Source organism: Vulpes lagopus, chromosome 5 (assembly GCF_018345385.1).
Source record: "Vulpes lagopus strain Blue_001 chromosome 5, ASM1834538v1, whole genome shotgun sequence".
NCBI lineage: Eukaryota > Metazoa > Chordata > Mammalia > Carnivora > Canidae > Vulpes > Vulpes lagopus.
The window spans coordinates 132,482,162-132,504,311 of NC_054828.1; the positions used below are offsets into that span (position 1 = coordinate 132,482,162).

Sequence of the window (22,150 nt, forward strand, 5' to 3'; positions counted from 1 at the left end):
AAGCAACCTTTTCTGCATCTCGGTGGTAGGCATATTCCTCATCCTCCTTTCAAACTTGTGGTGGAAAAGGGTTTTCTTTTCTTCTGGTGTCTGTTGAGCCAGCACAGTTGACAGCATTGAGTTGGTCTTTAACTTGTGAGCGGTTGTGGTCATGTTGTGAGGTATGTGATCTTCGTTAGGTTAATTCTGTGGACTTGGTGGACAGCGTATGTTTTACCGTAGTCCAGGGGCTGGTGCTGCAGTGCCTATTGTTTGCTCCTTTTTAAAGTTATTTTTACAGCATGGCTGGGAGCTGAAATGTTCCTGGGCTAGAGAGTTTGCGAGCCACAGAAGTCTGTCTTTACAGCAAAACGGGTATTAAGATGCATGCCTTAACTGTGATGTTGTTTATTTAAAAAAAAAAAAAAAACTTGCTGCATGGACAATACTTGGATGATTTGCGGGCTCTGAAACAAAAACTTCCCAGAGACTTTACTGGGTTACTTTCCATTACAAATGAAGCAGAGCATTGTTACAAAGGCTGTTAAAACATTCGATATTCTTGCTGTGGTGTTATATTTTGCCTAATGGTGAGAAAGTTGACTTACATGGTCTGAGCTGAGAAACTCAAAGATTTTTAACTATTACCTAAATGTCTGAAGTTCATAGTGATGAAACATTATTTCAGTTGTAACAGAAATATGTCTTCTCATGCAACTTATAACATTAATAAACTAGAAGTCCAGACTGCAAACTTTAGTTTCAAGATAGGTCATAATAAGGAAATAAATAGATATGCAAATATTCATATGATAGTTATTCGAAATATAGAGCATTGATTTTGACTTTAGTATTAAATTACCATGACAATTTCTTGTACCACTAAAACTCTACTATATAATACTGTAGAATTTTCAAGTTATTTATTTACTTTGAGTAAAAATATTTTTCCTAAGAGCTTTTGTGTTTGAGTGTATTTTACTGAACAAAATTAACTTCACAGACAAAAGCACCCTACCACCACCCTTGTGGGCATAAGGGAGTCTTTCTAATTGTTCAACTTCATAAAAGTTATGCAGCTTTCTAAACGATAAATAGAGCATGTCTGCCAGGCAGATAAAAATGTGATTACTTTTTTTAAAAAAGTGCTTTGCACAATATTCCCTTTTGAAAAACAGCTCCATTGCATTCCCGTAAGTTTCCACCTCTTCAGAACTTTGAATGCAAAGTGTTGATTGTATATCATACACACGACTAAGTGACACGTTCTAGGAAAAAGGAAGTTTATTTTTTTTTCCCAATTGACCTGAAGGAAAGTGTATGATTCTATGCTCTCAAGTACAATAGGTTAATTGGTTGAAATTCTCCACAAGGTTGAACTGTAGTGACATATTTTCTTTATTAAAGACAATAGACGGTTGCTGATATGCTTGTATGATAATTTTTTACTTGATGGCACTTTTTAAAAAACTCTTGCCACAGTATCACGGACGACTTATAAGCAAAGCAGCTGTTATGTAATCCTTCCTTTTAAAATCAGCCATTTTTTTTTTTTATATTTTAGCTCGAGTATTACAGAAATGATTTCACTCTAGTCATTTCACACTTAGTAAGTTCAAAACAATAAAAGCCCGATAGTTTGTGAAGATTATTTAAAGTGACATCACTTTTCTCAGAGGACTGTAGTTGAATCACGGTAACGTGATACCTGGATCTATATTATAATAGGAAGGATTATGCTGGTGCCTTTTGATCAGTACATGTCGTCTTCAGATTTGGAAAGCAGAATTGTCAACTTCTGAGCAAACTAGGAGGTAGCAGAGTTGGTTTTTCCCCCTCCCCCACCCCCACCCCCCAAAAAAAGTTAATTACCAATCTTGGTTGGGTTCTTCCTTGCCTCCCTGACATTTGACTGCTGCTAATTCACTGATTAATCTCATTAATGTGATTATAGTGGGATTTGGAGCTGGCTGCCATTGTTCTGTAGACAGTGCCATTCAGCCCGAGCACTTGCCACCTCATTCAGTTTTGCTGTGATTTTTCAAAGGCTGGTTGAGTGAGCCATTGTGAGCAGGGCTCCTCTCCCCTTCCCTTTCAGCACCGGGAGCTGTCCGCTGCTGATAGCAATTACGTTCAGCCCTGACTGACTTTCCACTAGTTTACTGGCAACGTAAAAATGGCTCACTTTCATCACCTTGATGATTGTGCTCCTTGAGGTAGGAGCAAGAGCAGCCTTTATGGTCACAACTGGGTGTTTTGAAGATGGTGGCAGAAAAGATATGCAATCTCTGTGTTTTACTCTGCACGTAAGAATTTCCCCCCACTTTCCAAATTGCCAAACATTAGGATTTCATTAAAATCGCTTGCCTGGGTATACAGTGGTGCATTGGAAAACTGTAAACACTAGGTAGACATGTTTTTCAGATGGAAAAGCTTTTTTTGTAATGGAAAGGAATGTCATTACTGATAGACATTTATTTTGGAAACGATGAGCCAGGGCCATCAAGATGAACCAGCAAGACAGGAAGTATACATGAAGCATAAATGTCAACTTCTCATGAGTTAAACTTGCATCCTGCAGCGAAACTTGGGCTGATTTTGTGTACGTGTGTTAGAAGCTGAGATCAAAGTTAAAGGCCCAATGATCTGTAGACCATGTATGTGTGCTGTAACAAAATTCCTAAAGGAATATGAGCACAGAATTTCCTTTCAGACTATAAATATGGAACAAGCATGATTTCAGGAAAATGTGGGCACTTTCAGAAAAGGGGCCCCTTCAGTCTATGCCTTCCATTGTTCCTGTTCTGTTTTTCACCTAGCTTATTTTTTTTACAGTCTTGAAAATATTTATATTCCATACTCTACTATTGAATATGCCTGATGTTTTATGCCTGTTTTCCATGCCAATTTTCAGTAGACTAAGAAAAGGGAATAAGTTATTTTGTAACTTCAAGGCTTTTTAAAGTTTTTCTGTTTGTTAAAACTATACTTAAAATTTAGACTTAACAATCTATTTGTTGATTTGCTTTTAGAAATATTTCACGTGTGTGATTTAAAAATCCAAACCAGTTTTCTGTGAAAAAAATTATTTTGTTGCCTAAATAATATTTTCAAAGTCACATGAGTAAACCAGATTTCCAACTCTACCTGTAGGATAATCTGAGGGAGAGGTATTGTCATAAGAAACATGGTATAATCACCCAAAATACTTTGTTTACTTATTATATATTTTGATGGATATATTTTTAACTTCAAACAACTTAGCATTTTAGTTACTCTTGAATATTTTATATTAAGAAGCCCACTCAGTGAGATAAGAGGGACTAGCAAGACACTTTTTGGTGAAGGCAGCCCTGCCCTGACACTGAAGGGTAGCTCATTGGGTTGTCCTTTTGAGTTCAGGGCTACAATTCCAATCAATAACTAGATTTTCAAATGCATCTACTACTTAGCCTTAAAGTCTGCCTTGATGCAAAGTCTCACCAGCAGTCTGTACAGGAAGCGAATGAATGGTAGATTCAGAAAGAAAGATCTTTAGTTTTGGCAAATTCTTATAATCTAATTACTTATTATAATTTGATTACAATAGTATTATGCACTTTCTCATGTTCAAGTTTTTTAAAAAGCCTTTTATACAAATGTCTCCTGCTTCTGCTTCTTCTTCTTTTTTTTTTTGAAAATATGTGTAGCATTCCCCCATGAAGGAGTAATGGAGGCTAAACTTGAACAAAACTTGCAAATGATTAACATATTTTTCAGCAGGCTAAGTTTCACCATGGTATATTCTTGACCACAACACTGTACCTGGCATTGATCTACATTTATTCCAAACTGAACTAAAGAGAAAAGATATCACAAACTTAAAATTGTGTGTGTGTATATATAAAATTATTTTTTTTAATTTTATTTTGAAGTGGTGGGCATAAGTCACATCCAAATATCATGTGTGGTTGATGTAAAAAAAAAACAAAAGATATTTTACACTGGCGTACACCACAAATTAGAAATAATGCCTATAATGGCCATAACTTATACAAGAAATCACACTAAATAGTCTACTTTGGTAGTGATTTGTTGTACGATTTTCCTGATACCAGATTATTTTAAGGCAGCAGCTATACATTTCCCATCAGTGGGCTGTATTTCAGTGCAACATGGTTTCAGTTTGGAGTATGCTTTGTGTCCTGTCTTCTCTCTCTCTCTCTCTCTCTGTCTCTCTTTCTGTCTCTCCCCTCTCTCTCTCTCTCTCTCTCTCTCCCTGCCTCTCCCTCTCCCCCTCCCTCTCCCCTCCTCTCCCTCTCTCTTGAACTCTGTTCCTGTTTGTCTGTTTTTGCCTCCCTCTCTTCTGTCTGTGTCTCTTTCACACCTGCATTGTTCAAGCATACACAATGATTTTTTCTATGCCTGTTTTCACAATGAAACTGTTTTAAGCTTTGACATCATAATGAGTCCTCAGGGTATCTGTAGAAGTAATCAGAGATGGCAGAGAAAATGTAAGCCAGGTGTTATAAAACTAGAAAGAACGCACAAATGCTTATTTATTATATGAAGAAATACTGATAAGCATTGCTGTGTTGGGCTGTTCTGTTAGCAGATTTTCCCTAAAATGTATCTCTTTAAAAAAAAATCCCTACTCCCCACGTGGTGATTATTGGAAAAGTTGGGAGGGGGAGGAAAATATTTTAGTCTAAGTGTAAGGGGTGTTGTGCTGCGAGAACACAGAATGGTACAGGGCATTCTCCTAAAGCGATCCTCGCTCTCAGACTGCAGTGATTTCCAGCAGGGCTGGATGGGAAGGGAACGGTGGGCTCCGTAGTAACCAGCATGTCTGGTCTCAACACGTCAGGCAAGAGGCTCGGGATGTAGAGGAGTCACGTCTGAAAGGCAGACTGAGGTGCTCTCGGTAACTTCAGACTTCGGAGCCGGCCCCCCCTCGGAAACCACGGTCAGCATCGTGCTCTGTGGAAAAGCCTGCAGTGGTTTATCACCGGTGGTGGTTCTGCCCTAGACTCTCCGTCTACACAGTGAGCTGACGGTGACGGCGCTGGAGGGCAGGGGCGGATGGAGTGGGGATGTATAGGGAGAGGCGATCAACACGTGCCATGGGCTCTCCACAGCAGAAATAGCCCTGCATGTGTGGAGAAATAGACTGCGGAACAGCGTTTTTGCTTCATGGCCACCAACTCTTCTGCAAAAAGGTATCTCTTTCTTTCTCTTCCAAGCTTGTGTATGATTTATCTGGTCGTTGTAACTTCCAGCTCTTTGGAATGATTTCACTCGATCTCTTAAGCACTTGGGCACATAGTTGTTTCCCTGCCTACCTGACTATCTGCAGCTTGCGTGATGACAAATTCTAACACTTCCTAAAATCGCATGGTCTGGTGTGCAGAGGAGCCAACAATGGACTCTTTCTCCAACAGAGCTGGTCCTTCAGGATCATATCGTTGTGGGCAGGCACCCGATATACCCGCATGCAGCTGGAGTTGTCATTAAACAGAAGTCTGTGTCTGCAAGGCTAGTGTCCAGGGGGAGGAGTGGGAGGTGCTAAGTAGCCTTTGTGATTTAATGTGGACTTTCATAGTGGTGAGTGTTATAACAGAGGTTTGCAGGGAGTGCGGTGGCACAGTCACTGCTGGACGAAAGCTTTTATTGCTCGACCCAAGGAGCTATCGATAAAATCAGCACTTTCTTCTTCTTTTTGTTTTTTTTTTTTTTTCCGGGGGAAAATGCTAATGAAAGTCATATATCTATGTTCCTTTCTGTATTTTTGAAATCTCATTTGGTCTCGCCTTTTCTGATTAGAACTTTTTCTGGTATCTTTTCCCCTTCAGACAAGACCCCAAGACTGATGATGTTTTAACTTTCTTGGAGAAAGAGTTTTATGCCTTTTGTCTTAAGCGAAAGTGATAAAAGAAGCTCCTACCGAAGCAGAGCATAGTGTGGTTGGCAACCCCGGAGAGGTTTAGGAGTCAGTTCCAGTTAACTCTTGTGTAACTGTTCTCTCCTTTGAAATGCCAGGGCAGGCTTCCGAACCTCTTTTTTGTTTTGTTTTTAATGCTAAGCGGTGGCACCGTGCACGATACCGTAGGTGCAGCCGACCTGATGAGGTTTCTGTGGCCACAGCGTGGATTTGCCGTGGCATCGATGATGGGGGGGGGGGTTGTTTTTAGATCTCCTGCCTCGCCGGCAACTGCTCCCGGCCTGACTGTGGTATTTACAGTTCTCATCTATTACATTGAATACGGCGCTGCACATGATACACATTCTGCTCTAGAGATTTAGGGGCCTGTGGGTACAATGTAAGAAGCATACAGCATGCATCCCCAATCTTGTCTGACTGTGTTGCAGGCTTAATAAACAGGAAGGTTAGAAATTACTGGTCTAATCCACAGCTATCACTTGAAAAATATCTAGCTCAGCGCTGAAGTTCCCTCCCGTTCTAGGATTTGGGGAAATGGATATGTTTGGTAGTGCTTAGAGGATGCAGCCTGCCACAGGGTAAGTGAGCGGCGAGCTGGTGCTGCTCTGCGGGCCCGGCCTCCCCGGGAGCCGCTGCCTGATGCCCAGCTCGGCCGCCGAGGCGCGGCCCCCTCCGCCAGGCAGCGCGGCACGCATGACAGCCTGGCCGGCGTTTAGTGGTGTCAACTTATTAATTTCCATCTTCGACTTCAGGCCTGTTAGTTTCCTGTCTGAAAGCATTATTACTTTTGTCCATGTGGCAAAATAATTAGCATACAGATGAGCGGTGGCCCGGCGTCTGAGCGCCGGTAGGGAGAAGATGTGCAGTGCAAAGTTGATTGGATGAATGCAGAACAAACGGTGGGCGTTCGGGAGCAGGAGAGGAGTTCTGGAGTCCTGGAGCGGGGTGCGGGATTTTCTGGGTGAGTCCCCAACATGGAAGGCAGGGTGGCTGCCACGGGGACGGCTGCTCGTCAGACGCCGGCCTAGCCGGAGCGGCCGGGCGGGGTGGGGGGGTGCCCTGCAGCCGCAGACCATGCATCTGGGCATCTGGACCACTTTGTTTTGCGGCGCTCCAGGTCTCCCTCTGATGCTCCCCGCAGGTAAATATGTCCTGTCCTCCTTGTTGTTTCCAGAGCGGTGGCGGTGGCTCCGCTCCCCAAAGTGGAGCAAAGTTCAACTCCTCCTGGTCAGTAACAAAAGAACAGTCGTTGGCTGCTGCTCTGGGCTAGTCGCTGCATCCATCTTCCCTCCCGAGTCCAAGCGCACACGCCCCGCGCAGGGGGCCCTGCTTCCGGAGCTCGCAGCAGCCGCGACCCAAGGTGTTTAATTAATATTTTCTGCAACAGTGTCTCCAGACCGGCCGGACGCGCTGAGCCCAGGCATAATTAGTTTTGCCCGGTATATATTTTTCCTAGCTGGAAGAGGGGTTTAGCTCATTTAACCAGCAACTCACCGGAGCTTGTGAGAATCGAACTCAAGTTTGTACCGATTCTGCAGGATCCACAGACAGGAGATATAAAAACTGGCACAGCCTCTGATACTTTCGGTTCTTTTCGGAAGAAAATGGAAACTGGTTTCACAAACCGGCGTCCTGAGTTGGGGAATAAGGCTCAGCTTGCTGGAATCCCAGTGCTCTGTGGTCACCAGTGACACACATTTCTTATATAATTCTCTGACTGTAATACTGCAATATGGGTGGTTTAGTATCTACTTAAATATACTTACTTCTCCGGGAATTCTCCGATACATAGTTCTCTCTTATTTTCATAATTTTTACTCTCCTTGAAAGGTAAGCTTTTCATTTTAACTGACCTAATTATTTCCTGTGTTTCTGAGCTGGAACTCAAGTAGGAATTACTATCCTTGAACTGCCTATTGACAGTTTCTTAAATATAGCAGATCACTTAAGGATTTTATTTTGCTTCTATTTTTACGCTGGCTTGCTTTCATTTCTTTTCCTTTCCTTTTTCCTTTTTCCTTTCCTTTCCTCCTTTCCTTTCCTTTCCTTTCCTTTTTTTAAAGAGTTGCTTTCCTTCAGCTGTTTGCCTTAGACAATGACAGCAATCATTTGACAGAAAATGCAACTTTTTGGAGGGTCATTTCTTCTGTTTAGAGAAACTATGCCTTTCTCAAAAAGAAAAAAAAAAAACAACTCTCTTACGGAGAAACTAAACCTCAAACACAAGGTGTCGGGGAAACATATTAACCCTTTGTGGGAAGCTCCTGACACTTGGTTTTGATCGTCCCCTCCACCCCCCACCCCCACCCCCGCCCGTGCTGTAAGTTTCTCAATGCTCACATGGAGCTCTTTATTTTTTTGCATAATAGATGAATTCTCTACTTTTATATCTATCTATCAAAAACCTTTTTTTCTTAAATTTTGTTTTTCAATTTGCTAGTAGCAGTTTAGGTTTTGATTGAACCCAACAGTATTAAATACCAAATTGTTCTCAGATTCGTGAACTCTTATCTGCAGAAAATAAATATTTCTGTTATTTCTCCATGCTGTATTTCGTTTTAGCACAGAGCCAAGCTTTCCCCGATTAAAATAACTCCTTTTAGTTTGGTGATGGGTTATAACTTTCTTGGGGCAAAATATGAGCATTAGTTTTTACTCTCAATGTGTCCATTTACAAACAGAAGGGAGCACTGGCGTGTCACCTACCAGTCTTCCTTTGTGCCTGGCTGCCCCTCAGAGGTGTAGTCCAGCTTCTTTCAAGGGCCAAAATTATGTCACATGAGTTTCCACTTGACAGACTCACTTTATGCCATTATCTGTCACATTAGCTCTCAGGCACTGTGGAGTTGGGAAGGGCTTCCCTTCAAAGACAATGAAAGAACGAAGTCCCCCAGCTAGAAATATGGTGATGTTCACCTGCCTGGGAGTGTGATTTCTAAGGGAATCTCCCTTCCTCCCTCCTTCTTTTTCTTTCTTTCTTTCTTTCTTTCTTTCTTTCTTTCTTTCTTTCTTTCTTTCGTATTTTTTTGCTGGTGTTGTTTACATCTAAGGTTGAAGATCAACTTCGGAAAGGCAAGCAGCTTTCCATAGCAAATTTCTAAAGCAATCAGTGAGATGCCAAAATATTAGTCGGAAATCAGGCCCTCTTGGCCTCACTGGGGAAGAGTGGCTGGCGGAGGGGCCGGCTTCCGCCCTGTGGGGTCTGTTCTGTGCCATGGGTGCCCCAAGGGCCAGTCTCCGCCAGGGCTCCCGTGGGTTGTGAATGAAGATGGGTGTAAATATTTTCTTCCAAGAGGTTATTTGGCCTTATTTCTTTAAAATTGTGTACCGTGATGTATTCTTGCCCTCCCAGGAGTACTTAATCTTTTCAAAGGTTTTGCAATGAGGGTGTATATGTGTTTTTAAAACGCCAGTGTGAAAGTGTTGCATGTAAGATGATAATATTTGAGCCATTGGGTTAATACGTGTACCATGTAAACCTGCTTCGGATATATTTGTGTACTCGTTAATAGAGCTGGAAGGAACTTTATGGCTCAATGTTACATACTGACTGCTTTTTTTTTTTTTTTTTTACTAAACTCTGCTCTAGTCTCAGATTGCTCTAGAGAAATGTCTTTAAGATTATCGGACACTTGCTTGAGATATTTTCAGGTTTGGAATGTCAGGTTGAGGTCTCTAAATCAAACAACTCATGAATTAATAATGTATGGGGTGGGGGCCCTCTTTGGTACGTTGACAAAGATTTCCATCCTCGGATTTCTAGTTGCAAACACTGTTTTGGGTAGACCTTCTGCCATTACCTCAACCTAGACTCATAGTGTATTTTAATGGCACTCAACAAAATGGTTTTTTAAAAGTCAGCATTACCTCTCGACTCCAGGGCCTACTGCATCACTCAATCCTGAAAGGGATGGATAGTTCTTAGAGACTGAGTTTAAATTTGGCCCAGTCCCCTCCCACCCGGGTACATGTATGCCACTAGCCTGTGCCATCTGAACAGAAGCTGAGAGCACAGAGCATTGTCGCCATGAAACAATGCTAGCCAGACTGGTTGTGGAAATAATCGAGTCTGCAGGGCACCCCATAGAGAGCCATCAAATCAAGTCTGCTCTGGAGCTGTCTGCTAGATTGTGAACATTCAGAAATCAATGCTGCATCTGCTAGTGGACCCTCTGGTTCACTGAAACTCCCACCTGCCTAATGCATCTGGGCAAGAGCTTTTCAGAAACCAGTTTCCTTCAGGATAAATTTAATACGTCTTGAGGGCCAGGCACAAGCAAATTGATTCTATCTCTGCACCAGGAAAACTCATAAACATCTGTAAGAACACAGATTTTCAACAACCCCCGGATTAGGGGATGCGATTTTGTGAAATATCCCAAGCCTACTCCCTTCATACCTCATGCCAGCATGGCATTTTTTAATTAGGAAGTTGATTAAAAAGGGCACGATAGACCACGGATGTATGGTCCTTTGGCATCTATCCAGCTGTTTGTTGTCTGGGTCATGGAAAGTACTGCTCATCACCAGTTGCAGGAAAGAGGGGGGAATCATTATAAGCCTGAGGGATGGGAAGGTGAAATTGTCCTGATGTATGTGCTAATGGCAGTTGGTTGTAGCTTTAACCATAGAAGCCTCTTCTGCAGACAGACTTGCTGGCTTCCTTTATGAAACAGTGATCATTTGTACTTTGGACACACACAGCAACCGGATGTATTACGCTGAGGAATTCAGTGGTTCTGATGGCATGATAGGTCATAATTATTTGTGTTTTTTAAATTTACATTTATGTTTGACCTCATCTCCTGTAGTTTGGAGTGAACGGTGAGAGTTGCCAGAGAGGGCTGTGCTGTTTATCTCCAAGAGTAGCTGCTTTTTTTTTTTTTTTCTTTTTCTCTTCTCTTTTCTTTTCTCTAAGGGAAATTCCTTTCTTCACTGGTTTCTTTTCTTTTCTTTCTCTTTCTTTTTTTTTTTTTAAGGGCTTGGAGTATATTATCAGAAGAATAAAATTGTATGCCTAGCTGTCGTGCTCCTGTGGCCAGTGTGGAATGAATAAGTTGCATGGTGTGGATTTAACCCCGTCCACCCCTCGTGTGGTATGGGCACTTTCCCAAGCCCACGCATACCAAAGAAGTGGGAAGAGACACCCACCAGTGAGCTCTGACAAAGTGCTGACACCGAGACCACTCGTGTCTAGGGCAGACGTTAACTCGGGGTTCAAGATCAGGGGACGACGTCCTCCCCCAGGGGGATTTCTGCTGCTGGGGTAGTGATTCTTTCTTTTGTTCTTTTTCCCAGGGACCCTCCTTGCACATGGATTAATTACGTTTATAGTCTGCATTTTATAAGAGTTTAGTTAACAGCCTAGCTGGAGGCAGTAACAGTGATGGGCAGGCCAGGGGCTCCCCTCACCATCTTCTCCTGGAAGAAAAAGCATCAGTCAGGGTTGAAAATTCGGCAGCCCCTTCCTTCTTAGCACGCTGACTGAGCCCTTCACACAACGTGCGTGCACTGAGCACCTATTATGTCAAAGGAGCCAAAAGACATGCAACTGACAGTTCAATTTCTGACCCACAGTGATTCAGGGTGTGTGTGTGTGTGTGTGTGTGTGTGAATTTTAGTAAGTGTATGTTCATGTACAATCTATAACATAAAATATGTAATACAGCTAATATTTGTGTATTATAATATACATGTACAACATATGATATATGTTATATAATGTACATAATATGACATACATCATGTGTTATGTGTTATATTTATAGATTACATACAAATAGGTACTTATTTGAAATATAAATATAAATTTCTGATAAAGGATAATTTCAAAACCTTTCAGATCTACTTTTTCCTGAATACATTTTGAAATAGATGAAACCACTTTTCTGACTTAATAATAAGAGTAGGGTAAACATTGATCTTGCCTTCTTAGATGATTAATACTTCAGGGATCTGGGTGAGCATTCTGAAAATTAGCTCTCAATTACATAGCATTGTATAATCATATTTCCCTACTTAATTAAATATATGATTTGAGTTTATCACCTTCTTATAAAATTTGAGCTGAAATTTCCAACTTTGTGAGGGCTCTGCATCTCACTCCCGACCCGCCAGTTTCTGTATTTACATGAGCCATCCCATCATGGTACACAGTTGCAGTTGAAACAAGCCTTTGCTTACCTGAGAATGCATGAAACAGTAAACAAAATGCTATTTTGAGGAAGGAGTGTTGGCAAATGTCAGGTGTCTGTTTTGCAATTTCGGAACATCTCAAAGCTGTTGATCCCAGAGATCAACAACAGAACGTTTGCGTACGGCGTGCTTGAGCCCTGGATTGAGGACTGAGGGCCAACCTCCCAAACAAACGGGGAGAGCCCTGGGTCCTGCTCGCTGCCCTCTGGCTTCCTCTGACATCAGCAGTTGGCCTCACGCCGGCAGCGAACCAGACAGTGGCTTGGTCTTCCACGGGCTCATCACTGGCTGAAGAGGCATCAGAAGGAGGAGGGGACAGTTCAAATTGGAAACTGCTCATGCATTTCCGAGCATTCAGATGACTCCCTGCCACATTTCCACTGAGTCAGACCTGACTGAACACACCTATCTACACAGAATTAGGAATTTTGTGATTCAGTCCTGGGTAAGAAAAAGTAAGATTAGAATGAGCGTTTTATATTCTCTTGGAGTCTGGAGATTTAAGTGGCTCAGTCATCAAAAAGCTGCATGTCTTTGCTTAAAAACAAAGTCTGAGATGACATGAAGTGGGAGGTGCCAGTGATGCTGGACACTTGTGCGTAACAGGAGAGAAAAATCTTAATAGTTTGCTCAGATACATTTCAGACTACTTTATTACTTGTTCTTTGGTTAATGATGCACATTTGGTCTTGAATTAATACTTGGAACTTCCGTGGGATTTGTGTTATAAATCTATCAGTATCTCTTGCAGTTCTTTTCATAGTCCCCAAGAATAAGAATAGAGGTAGTTTCACTGTCCAAATTTTTTTTTTTTAGCTAATATGCTGTTACTGGGGTTTTGTTAGCTCAAAAACAATCCTTTTCCCTAAGAGACCCACACCCGTAGTGCAAGCCAAGAAATGTTGTGTCTGTTCTCCAGGGACAAGCTAACACACCTGTTTACAAATGGGCTGCGCCACCTGTTCATCTACTTTTAAAGTTAATGATCAAAACAGTACCCGATCAAGGGGTCAGTATGACAGGGAAGGCGGTCACATTTGTGAGACGACTGGCGACTCCTCGTTTCTAACATAACATTTCTTAGGAGTTGAATTTGGACAAGTTGGGAAGTATGCTCAGCCCGTGACAATTAACTCCATGCCATGGGTATCCATGATCCAAGGGGTAGGTGCAGCATGTGATTTAGGGCTAGTACGTGCTTCCCATCTTCTAAATCCAACATACACAGATTGAATCATTTGTTTTGGGTCGAACATATTCCTGAGATGTGATGCTGGACAGTCAACATTAGAAAAATGGGCCTGTCTCTATATATTGAAGAATGTTCAGTACGGGACCTCCAGTCCCTCATCCTTCCTCCGACATGACCCTATGTCCGTGCCCTCCTTCCCACCCAGACTCGATCTGACCAGGGAGTGTGTCCAGCTCCCTGACGTTGGTGCAACACCGTCCCTGCTGGCTCCTGTCCCTGGACCTTCTGTGTGCTCAGGGCTGGGTCAGGAAGAGCATCCGTGAGTTCCTTCACTGATCTTGGAGGCTCTTCCAGAGACAGAGCGCCCTGCTAGTCTGGTGATAGGACTCATAGTGCACACCTTGCACACGCTTCTGAGGATTTCCTCACTACATTGAAAATGACCAATGACACCAGGAAACTTCTCTTCCCAAGTAGCTGTCTTGGAGGGGTTTTTCACCTAACATTATACATTTTAGTCATCTTTTTATTTATTTTTTTGTCCTTTTCTATTTACTCAGTGAGATTTTTCACCCCTAACCGACCTAGACAGTGACAGAACGAGCATATGAAAGAGTCTTGGGTGGAAGGGCCTTCATCTTCGTTCACTTTCCTTGTAAGTTGGGGGTGACTTGGGATAAGCCATTCCAGCTCACCGTGTCTCAGCATCCTTGCTTCATAGGAGGGAGCTGAACTCTGTGCTTTCTCAGCTCCTCCCCCTTCTGGCACGACACGGCTGTGTCTGCCGTGCTCATGCAGGGCCTGCTTTGCATCACTGTGTCACTGCACAGTGATGGGGCTCCATGCTGGTGGCAGTGCCCCTGCCAGAGGGCAGCACCTTCTGCTCCTCGTCTGCAGTGCTGTTGCAGGGAAGAGCAGGAAGCAAGCCTAACACCCACAGCCTGGAAAGTCTAGAGGAGGTGTTATTTTTGATTGATGGGTCTCATCCAGGATCACCAAGGTCAGCTGAACTGACATGGAACTCACCCAGGCAAAGGCTTCGGGGTCATCTTGAAAAAAATCACCGGATCACATGGGAAACTCAAATATGCAGCTGAAAACCAACTTTCTTTGAAGTCATTTTCTCTCTTGATTTTTATCTCTTTTGTGACTGTGATTTTATTTTACCTTGCAAGTATCATGGAGATTATAGTGGGTGAGGTGTCCTGAGAGAATTCACAAAAATACACGTGCTGTCATGGCTCTATTACTTCTGCTTTGTTTCTCTTGACTCAGTCAGGTTGCGGTGGATCTTCTTCACCTGTCATCATGGAGGAAGGGCTGTGTCTGTACTTAGCATCGCTGGGCTTGATGCTTAAAGACATGGACCCGCTGGTTTTTTTGTCTCCCCTTTCCCTTCAGGAAGCAGTGTTTACACGGTAGTAACAGCCAGGGAATGGCAGCTTAATTGGCACGCGTTGGTAGCGGTGAAAATGTATTACACAATCCGTGGCCTACTGCTGCCACCCTAAAGCACCCCAAATTGCACGCACACAAGGTCTCACAGGTCCAGGCCAATGATACGTGTTCTTCAGCAGGTCAGAGGAGCGAGCTGAATATGGTCCTCACGATGTCCCGGTGAAGCAGAGACTGTTAAACCCTCCCGGGAAGGGAATTCGGCGGAGAGATGAAGCCCGCGGGCAGGTTAGACCCCCGTGCCCTGCGCGCATCTGAAACGGACTTCTCACCCGAGTCACAGAAGCCTTTCCAGGTCTCCCTTATCAAAGAGATTCCTCTGGGAAAATCTAAATGAAGATGCGTTTCCCTTAATAAAACGATCCACTCTTTCGAGAGCTCAGAAAGCCAAATGTGGGCCTTGTCTGCGTTGGGAAGGCTCCTCGCACCGGAAGCCCCGAGCAGCGCACGAGGGCAAAGTGAGCGGGACATGGTGACGGTAAACCAAGCCACACTCTCAGAAGATCAGAGGTTCAGGACTGTTAAGTGACAAGCACCCTCCCCCTCTTTAGGCAAACCCCAAACTGCGCGCACAGTGTATTGAAACTCTGATGAAAACGCCCTGTCGGGAAAACACCACGATGACGGTTAGGACCACACGGGCCCTTGGCGACAGACGCAGCGCCCCGAGGGCTGTACTCACCGCTCGTCGTGCGGCCCCTCCACGGACCATGGGGTTGTAAGCACTGTGATCTCTGAAGCCACACAGGAAGGCGGCGTCCTCATGAAAGGGCTCAGTTACTAGCGATACACACTGTTGAAGAAAACACGCCCAAGTGCAAAGCTTTGTATTCCAGGCGAGGGGAGTCGATGGCTCCTGAGTGTGCGCGTCGCCACTCGCTCGGCCGACGACCAGGGCACCATGTAGGCCTGTGCTGCTCCCCGGGCGCGGGGGCAAGCGCCGAGCTCCGTGAGGTGTGGCCCGGCCATTCGCGCGTGCGATCTAGTGGAAGACGCGAAGTGCAAACGGAGGAAACGTGAACTGGCAACAGTCCTCACCGGCTACCAAGAGCCTCACCGAGAAACTTTGCGTGGTCTGTGGCGGGTTCCCCTGAGGCAGGGCAGCGACCTTCAGTGAGGATACGGGCGGGACAGGCCCCGTGGGGCGGGGGGCCACTGCGAGCCCATAAATGGGTCGGATTTGGGCCAATTCTTGCCAACCAATGTGACTTGGACGTGTGGGGAACAGCGAGGAGGCGTCCTATGTTGACACAGACGTAGTAAGAGCAGTAAGGAACCGCGACGCTCTGCGTTCTCACCAGTGACGTTTGTCAGTGCCTGGTGGCTCACTGTGTCGTGTCACCCCCCCCCCCCCCCGTATGGGATTTCTAGTGGATCTGGGGACTTACACACACCATAGGCAGGTAGCAGTTCCATTTTGAAAACTATTCATAGTTTGCTTTTACGTGTCATTTTATTCTATGATCTAAATACATGACAATTCAGAGGCTTTATTACTTTTACTGAATGATTAGCAAAGAGATTAATGACATTCAACCTTGTGGCATTTATTAACAATTCTGTGAGACTGATCATAATACAGTTAGAAAACATTCAAGGGAGTAATGGGAATAATTTTTTCTTGTTTGCTCTGGAAATCTCCATGTGCAAGTAGGAATTTCCCTTTTGTTTTCAGAGAAAGGGGTTGTTATAGAGACCGATATACAGTGGGCTCTGTTACAAAGTAAAGTTTGAACTCCCAAAATGTTCTTAAATTATGAGTGAAGATAAATAAGCCATTCGATTCCGGCTCTGATACGGCTTTCAAATCGGTAATAATCTAACGTTTTCTGTGCTGAGATCAAATGTAAACACGACTCGCGGAAGGTATAACGTCTCTAAAAGTGAAAGTGTGAATGATGTGTCTTGCTGCCTTTGTTTCAGGACGAGCCAAAGCAATGTCATGGTTTGGCTCCTTGACGTGGCTTTGGTGTTTTCTGTAGTGCTGAGCGAGCCGTCCCCCATCCGGAAGGCTTCGCCAAGGCCCATGGTGACATCCGGCGGGATCTTTCCCTGTATTAGCTCTTCAAGCCTTTGTCCTCCTTACACAGTCCCCAACTTTTCTGAAAAATAGTTATTTCAAAGTAATTTATAGAGCTAAATCATGCTTAATTGAACTCTTACTGGGAATGTCAGATTTACTGTCCGCTTTCAGATCTGCTGAACTTCAGTGCATCTCATGAGCCTTGGGCCCCTACAAGGGGCTCAGCCACAGCGCCCGCTCCGGCCGCCTCCCCAGGCGGGACAGCTGGCCTTGGAGCGAGCGTGTGGAAGGAGCCTGAGAATCGCAGATTACACTTGATTTCCAGTTGCGTTTTTATCAACTGAGATTTTCAGAAAGTAACACGCCGATTTTTATCAGCTTTGTTTTTTTAATAAAAATGCCATCGCTTTGCAAAGGACACTGAAACACAACAATAAAAACTTGCTACTTCCTTCACCCTCTCTTCCTTGATGTGTTGGAGGTTGCGCGTGTAGACCACGAAGCCTTCATTTATGCCCGTTCTGAAAGGGATGTGAAAATATAAGTAGCTGCTAAAGTTCTCAGTTCACCCAATTCTGTTCTTTCCATTTCTTTTCAACCCCCGTTGAGAAGTCCGTTCTTTTCAGACTGTCGCCCCCTTGACCATTAACTAAGTGGCCAAGTAGCCAAGAAAAGTCCTCAGTTTGTCTCTGCAATTCTTCCTGCCTTCCCCTCCGCCTGCTTCCGACCCAAACGCCTCATCCCCATCCCTGGGGTCCTCCATGTCCTCGCAGCTCCTCCCATAGAGTTTGGATGAAACGCCCTTGATGCAATGAGTATGTCCCCTCCTGTCCTCAGGTAACCCAGTAGGGCCTTCGTTCTATCTCTGCAGGACCTAGAAATGGGGAAGAATGAATGTTGGGACCCAACTATGAAACAGGCCACTAGTAGTGAAAACCCTTAATAAACCTTAGAAGTGCTATATTCTGGGAGGGAGGTTGGAGGGGAGAGAATACATGGCAGGTCTAGTTCTCAGTTGTCAAGAAGGGGAAACAACCAGTTGGGCACCAAAGGGAGAAAGTGGGAAGTCTGGTAACACACGTAAGTGGGAACAGAGAGGGGAACGGAGGCTCCGGCAAGCGAGTATGGCTCCTGGGTGATCTCAGACCCAGGATCCTAGCTCTTGTCTTGTGCTTGTATCTTCCCCTAGATTCTATCTTTTCTGTAAACTCCTTTTCCAAACTCCCCCTGGGTGAGGTAGTGCCTCCACCAGTGGTCTGGAATTTGCCGTCTCCGCATCCATAAATCTGAGCTTGTTTTCACCCGAATGGCACCGTCACACACACAATTAGATCCTGCAGTACTTGTAATTGAGCATTATGATTCATATGCATTACAGGCTAAGACATGAGCTCGCCCGAGGACCTAACTAATGCAAGGAAATGCAGTTGGAATCCCAAACTATTTGTGTGCAAATAGTCTGGCCATTAATACATGGAAGCTGCCGCACGCCGTCACTGGTGTTCAGAAAGTTTTTGCTGGGCTGATGAGGCTAAGTAATCCCGAGCAAAGACTCAAGCTTTTCTGGTGCAGTACGTCTGCCCCCGAACCCCTCACAACATGGCGCCTTGACGTAAACCTCAACGCGTGGACTAAAGCAGGCACGCCATCCATATGTGTTTCAGTGGACTCTGTTTATCATGGGTGGGGACAGAGGGCTTATTACGCTTCCGCATTTTGTTCCTCACCCCTGTCCACGCCAGACCCAGCAGGAGGGGCAAGGGCCCTGGGGCCTCTGGGATGTCCATTCACACTGACGGCAACCAGACTGGGGCCCCCCAAGTTGTGTGACACAGCTGCCTTCCTCTCGTTCTCTAGATGATACTGTCTGGTGTCCCATTTAACTAAAGGAAGGCCATTGTAGGGCCCTCACGAATACCCACTCAAGATCACTGTTATTGTGCATCTCACACCTGGGGATCCCTTTCAGTGTTACATAAGGGGAACTGAGAATGTTTATTAGAGGAGGCAGAGCGATCACCTGATCCAGGCTACGCGGCCACATCCCTGTCTAGATACATCAGCAGGTTAGACACGAATGTGTGTGTGATGTGGTCTGGAGGAAACTGCAATGTGGTAAATGTCTTCGTGCTCACGCTCCATTGGCTAGGATTCACCCACAGCCTCCTTTCCTACTTCCTGTAGGATCTTGGTTATCAAGAGCTCACGTTCCTCACTTGGCACGCGTCGTCTTGGAATCAGCTCCCGCTGGCCGTGTTGAGATCCCGGGTCCGAGGGACCAAAGCGCCCGGCTGAGGCGGGGAAGTGTTGGTAGGTTGTGTGCAGCTGAGATGAGACACCAGCACTCGAGGGGCCAACCCCATGAGTGTGGCGTGTACACAGATCTGATGCAGTAGGAAATCTTTTCTTTTTTTCTATGGTTCTACTTGTTTGTGGGCAGAGGAATTTCCTGTGAGCCCCCTTCCAGCTGAAAGTTGCTCATATACGTATTCTTTTATCCATTCCTTTAACCAAATCTTTATCATATCAGATGCTGGGGGTTATAAGAAAGAGTCAGAACTACTCTCTTCCCTCAGAAATTGTATACGCCAATAGGGAAGAAAAGACAAATTTATGAAAGTCTATAATATGGCTTGGGATCCGATCAAAGTGACGAGGAACTATAAATTGTGACGGTTTTCCCAAAGGAGGGAGAGACTGCTGCAAGGCAGGGGTGCGGCAGGGCAGGGTGAGGGTGAGGGTCAGAGTGGGGGATTACATGAAGAAGCTAGTATTTGAGACAATCCTTGAAGAAAAAGTAGGATTTTAGCAGATAATTATAGAAGAGGGGGAACATGCAGGCAGAGAAAATAAGGTGAGAAAGCTCCTGAGGGAGAATGCCCGCGGGTTTTTAGAGGGAGGTTTGGAGACCCCCTTTTGAAGAGAGAACAGGGCATTTGCAGAGGTGTAGTAAAGAGCAGCCTCGAAGCACAGGTAGGGGCAGGTCACACTGGGTCGTGAGTGTCACACGTACAAGAGTCTACAGAAGACGAGATTAGGACTTTGTTCTCCAGATAATGGGAAATTACTGAGGGTTTTTGTGTAGTTGAGTGACAAGGCCAGAGCTATTCTTTGGGATAATTAATCTGGCAGCCAATCAGTGGCTACTTCCTGCCAATTCCGTCTCTAAAATAGCTCTCCCAACTGTTCCATCCCTTGCATCCCTTCTCCCACTCCTTTCGAGTAGCCTGCCATTATCTTCCTCCTGGACTGTTGGAGTAACCTCGAACGCCACCCCCTCCGCACGCACACACTCACACGCACATTCTGTGTTCTGCCTTCGGATTAATTGTTCCGAAGAGCAGCTCTGGCATTGTCATGCTCAGACAACTCCAAGGGCTTCTTACGGCCTACAGAATTAAACCCGAACACCTCTGCTCCCAACTGAGGCAGTCCCCCACCTGTTCTGACGCGTGCCTCTCATCACTGCCTTGTCCAACCAGTTGCAGATCGTCAGGAGCCTCAGGGGCTCGGCCGGCCGATTCCCTGTGCTCTGGGTGCTCGCTTGCACTGCCCCTTCCAGCCACAGTGTCCCTCCCGGTGTCTGTGCAAACACACCCTGTCCACCCTTGGAAGGCTGGTCCAGATGCCACCTTTCCACAGAACCCTTCCTGCTCCGTCCCAGAGGAAACAGCGATCCCCCTCTGAATCCTTACAGGGCGTCCTGGATTTTCCAGGCCACCTTGATTCAACGTCCAGTTATTCATCCCAAGTGGTGATCACTTCATGGTTGTCCGTGTTAGGTCCCGTACCTTGATATTTGGAAAGAGGCGTGTTGTTGCACGGAGCACTTGAACGAGTTGTGCCCCGTTTCCCTGAGTCACTGGGGTGGGGGGCGGGGGGGTCCTATAAAAATGATTCTCCCCCTAAACTGTCTGTGTGGAGATGTCATGAGTCAGGTGTCCAGACTCCTATTTGAAAACCTAGCCCTCCACACACTTTATTTCCCTTCATCTACTTATGCGATAAGTGTGTTCTATCTCATTCGGACCATTTGATACCACTTTAAAAATAAATAGTTGTGTACCTGCCACTTGAGTTCAAGCTACTGAGAAGGACCCTTGAACACTCAAATTCCTGGTGCTTATTCACAGCAATCGATGTTAGTGCTGAAAGGGGAGGTTGAATTGAACTCTTGGAAAGGGACGATTTCCCTCTCCCTCGGTGTTTCCTCCCACCATGGCAGGAGCAAGGGTGGAGCAAAGATGGGTTGGGGCACAGAGTCCCAGGAAGTAGGCATCCCCAGAGGGGGACTCACGTGACACAGACGCCTCTGACCTCCTCTTGTCCGGGCTCCGAAAGGCCACCATTCTGATTCTCGAAAGAAGGGGGTGTTCAGCTTAAGTGGGGCAGGTGAACGCTGGACCCCAGGGAGGCCTTGTCCGGAAACAGGCAGCCCTTTGACATCCTCACTGGCTCTGCTACAACAGTGACCTGCTCCTGGAGCAAGGAGGGATTCTCTACATTTTATGATAATTTCAGAAACTAAAAAGTATTTTAGCAACTGAAGTTGTATGGCTAAGCTGGATTCAACGTATTCAGGGAAAATAGATAGCTGGATATCGCACTTCATGTCTGTGCATTTTAAACCAAAAGTTGGGTTGAGCGATCCATCCCAGCCATTGGACATGGGGTTGGATAGAACCCGCTCTGTCCCCTAAGGTGAAGTGTGCAGGGCGACGCGTTCTTTACATACCCCGCCCATAATTTTTAACTGGAGTTGGCGATATGCTTTCCATTTACCGTCTGGGCGCTGCTCAAATGGGGACGCTTCTGTAGATCGTGCAGGGCTTTGTGATGGAGATCTGCAGCCTTCATAACCAATGTCGCCTCATCTCCAAAGCAAGGTGAATTCCACGCGTCACAAAAGAAACTCTGCGGAGTCATTTAGGCTCCTGGTGATGCAGGTACAAAGAACTACCTTGTTCCGTGAAACTTCTTCACCGGGAGTGAGCCGAAAGGATTAAAAGATTAAAAAGAAAAGAAAAATGAAAGTGATCTATTATTATGAAGTACAAGTGAAGAGGATGAGGAAGATCCTTAGTACAGAGCACAGAGAAGACAGTGGGTGTGGCCTGCGGAGGGTGGCCCTCCTCTTCCCAGCTCCGAGCAAGGTCCTTCCCCAGCAAGGCTCCCCCCCACCCCTCCCCGCTGGAGGCTCCTGCTCCCCTCCACCCCTCACCTGTGTTCCAGCCGCCTAACTTCTCAGGCCACCCCAAACTAGACTGTATCTCTTTGAGAACCCGTATTATGCCTTAAGTGAATTAATTCCCACCACGTGGATTTTCCAGTGCCCTACACCTAAGAGGTGTTCAGTAGATAACTTGCTTGATTCTTAGACTGATTG

At 45.2% G+C, this 22,150-nt stretch overlaps 1 protein-coding gene across 1 annotated transcript in view; it reads left to right on the forward strand.

Moving 5' to 3' along the window:
- Positions 1–5,074: 5,074 nt before the first annotated feature.
- The window catches only part of MYT1L (myelin transcription factor 1 like), a 405,580-nt gene continuing 388,504 nt past the window's right edge, over positions 5,075–22,150 (forward strand). Inside the window, 1 exon segment of the mRNA XM_041754071.1 lies at positions 5,075–5,177. The gene's annotated coding sequence lies outside the window, so the exon portion shown is untranslated.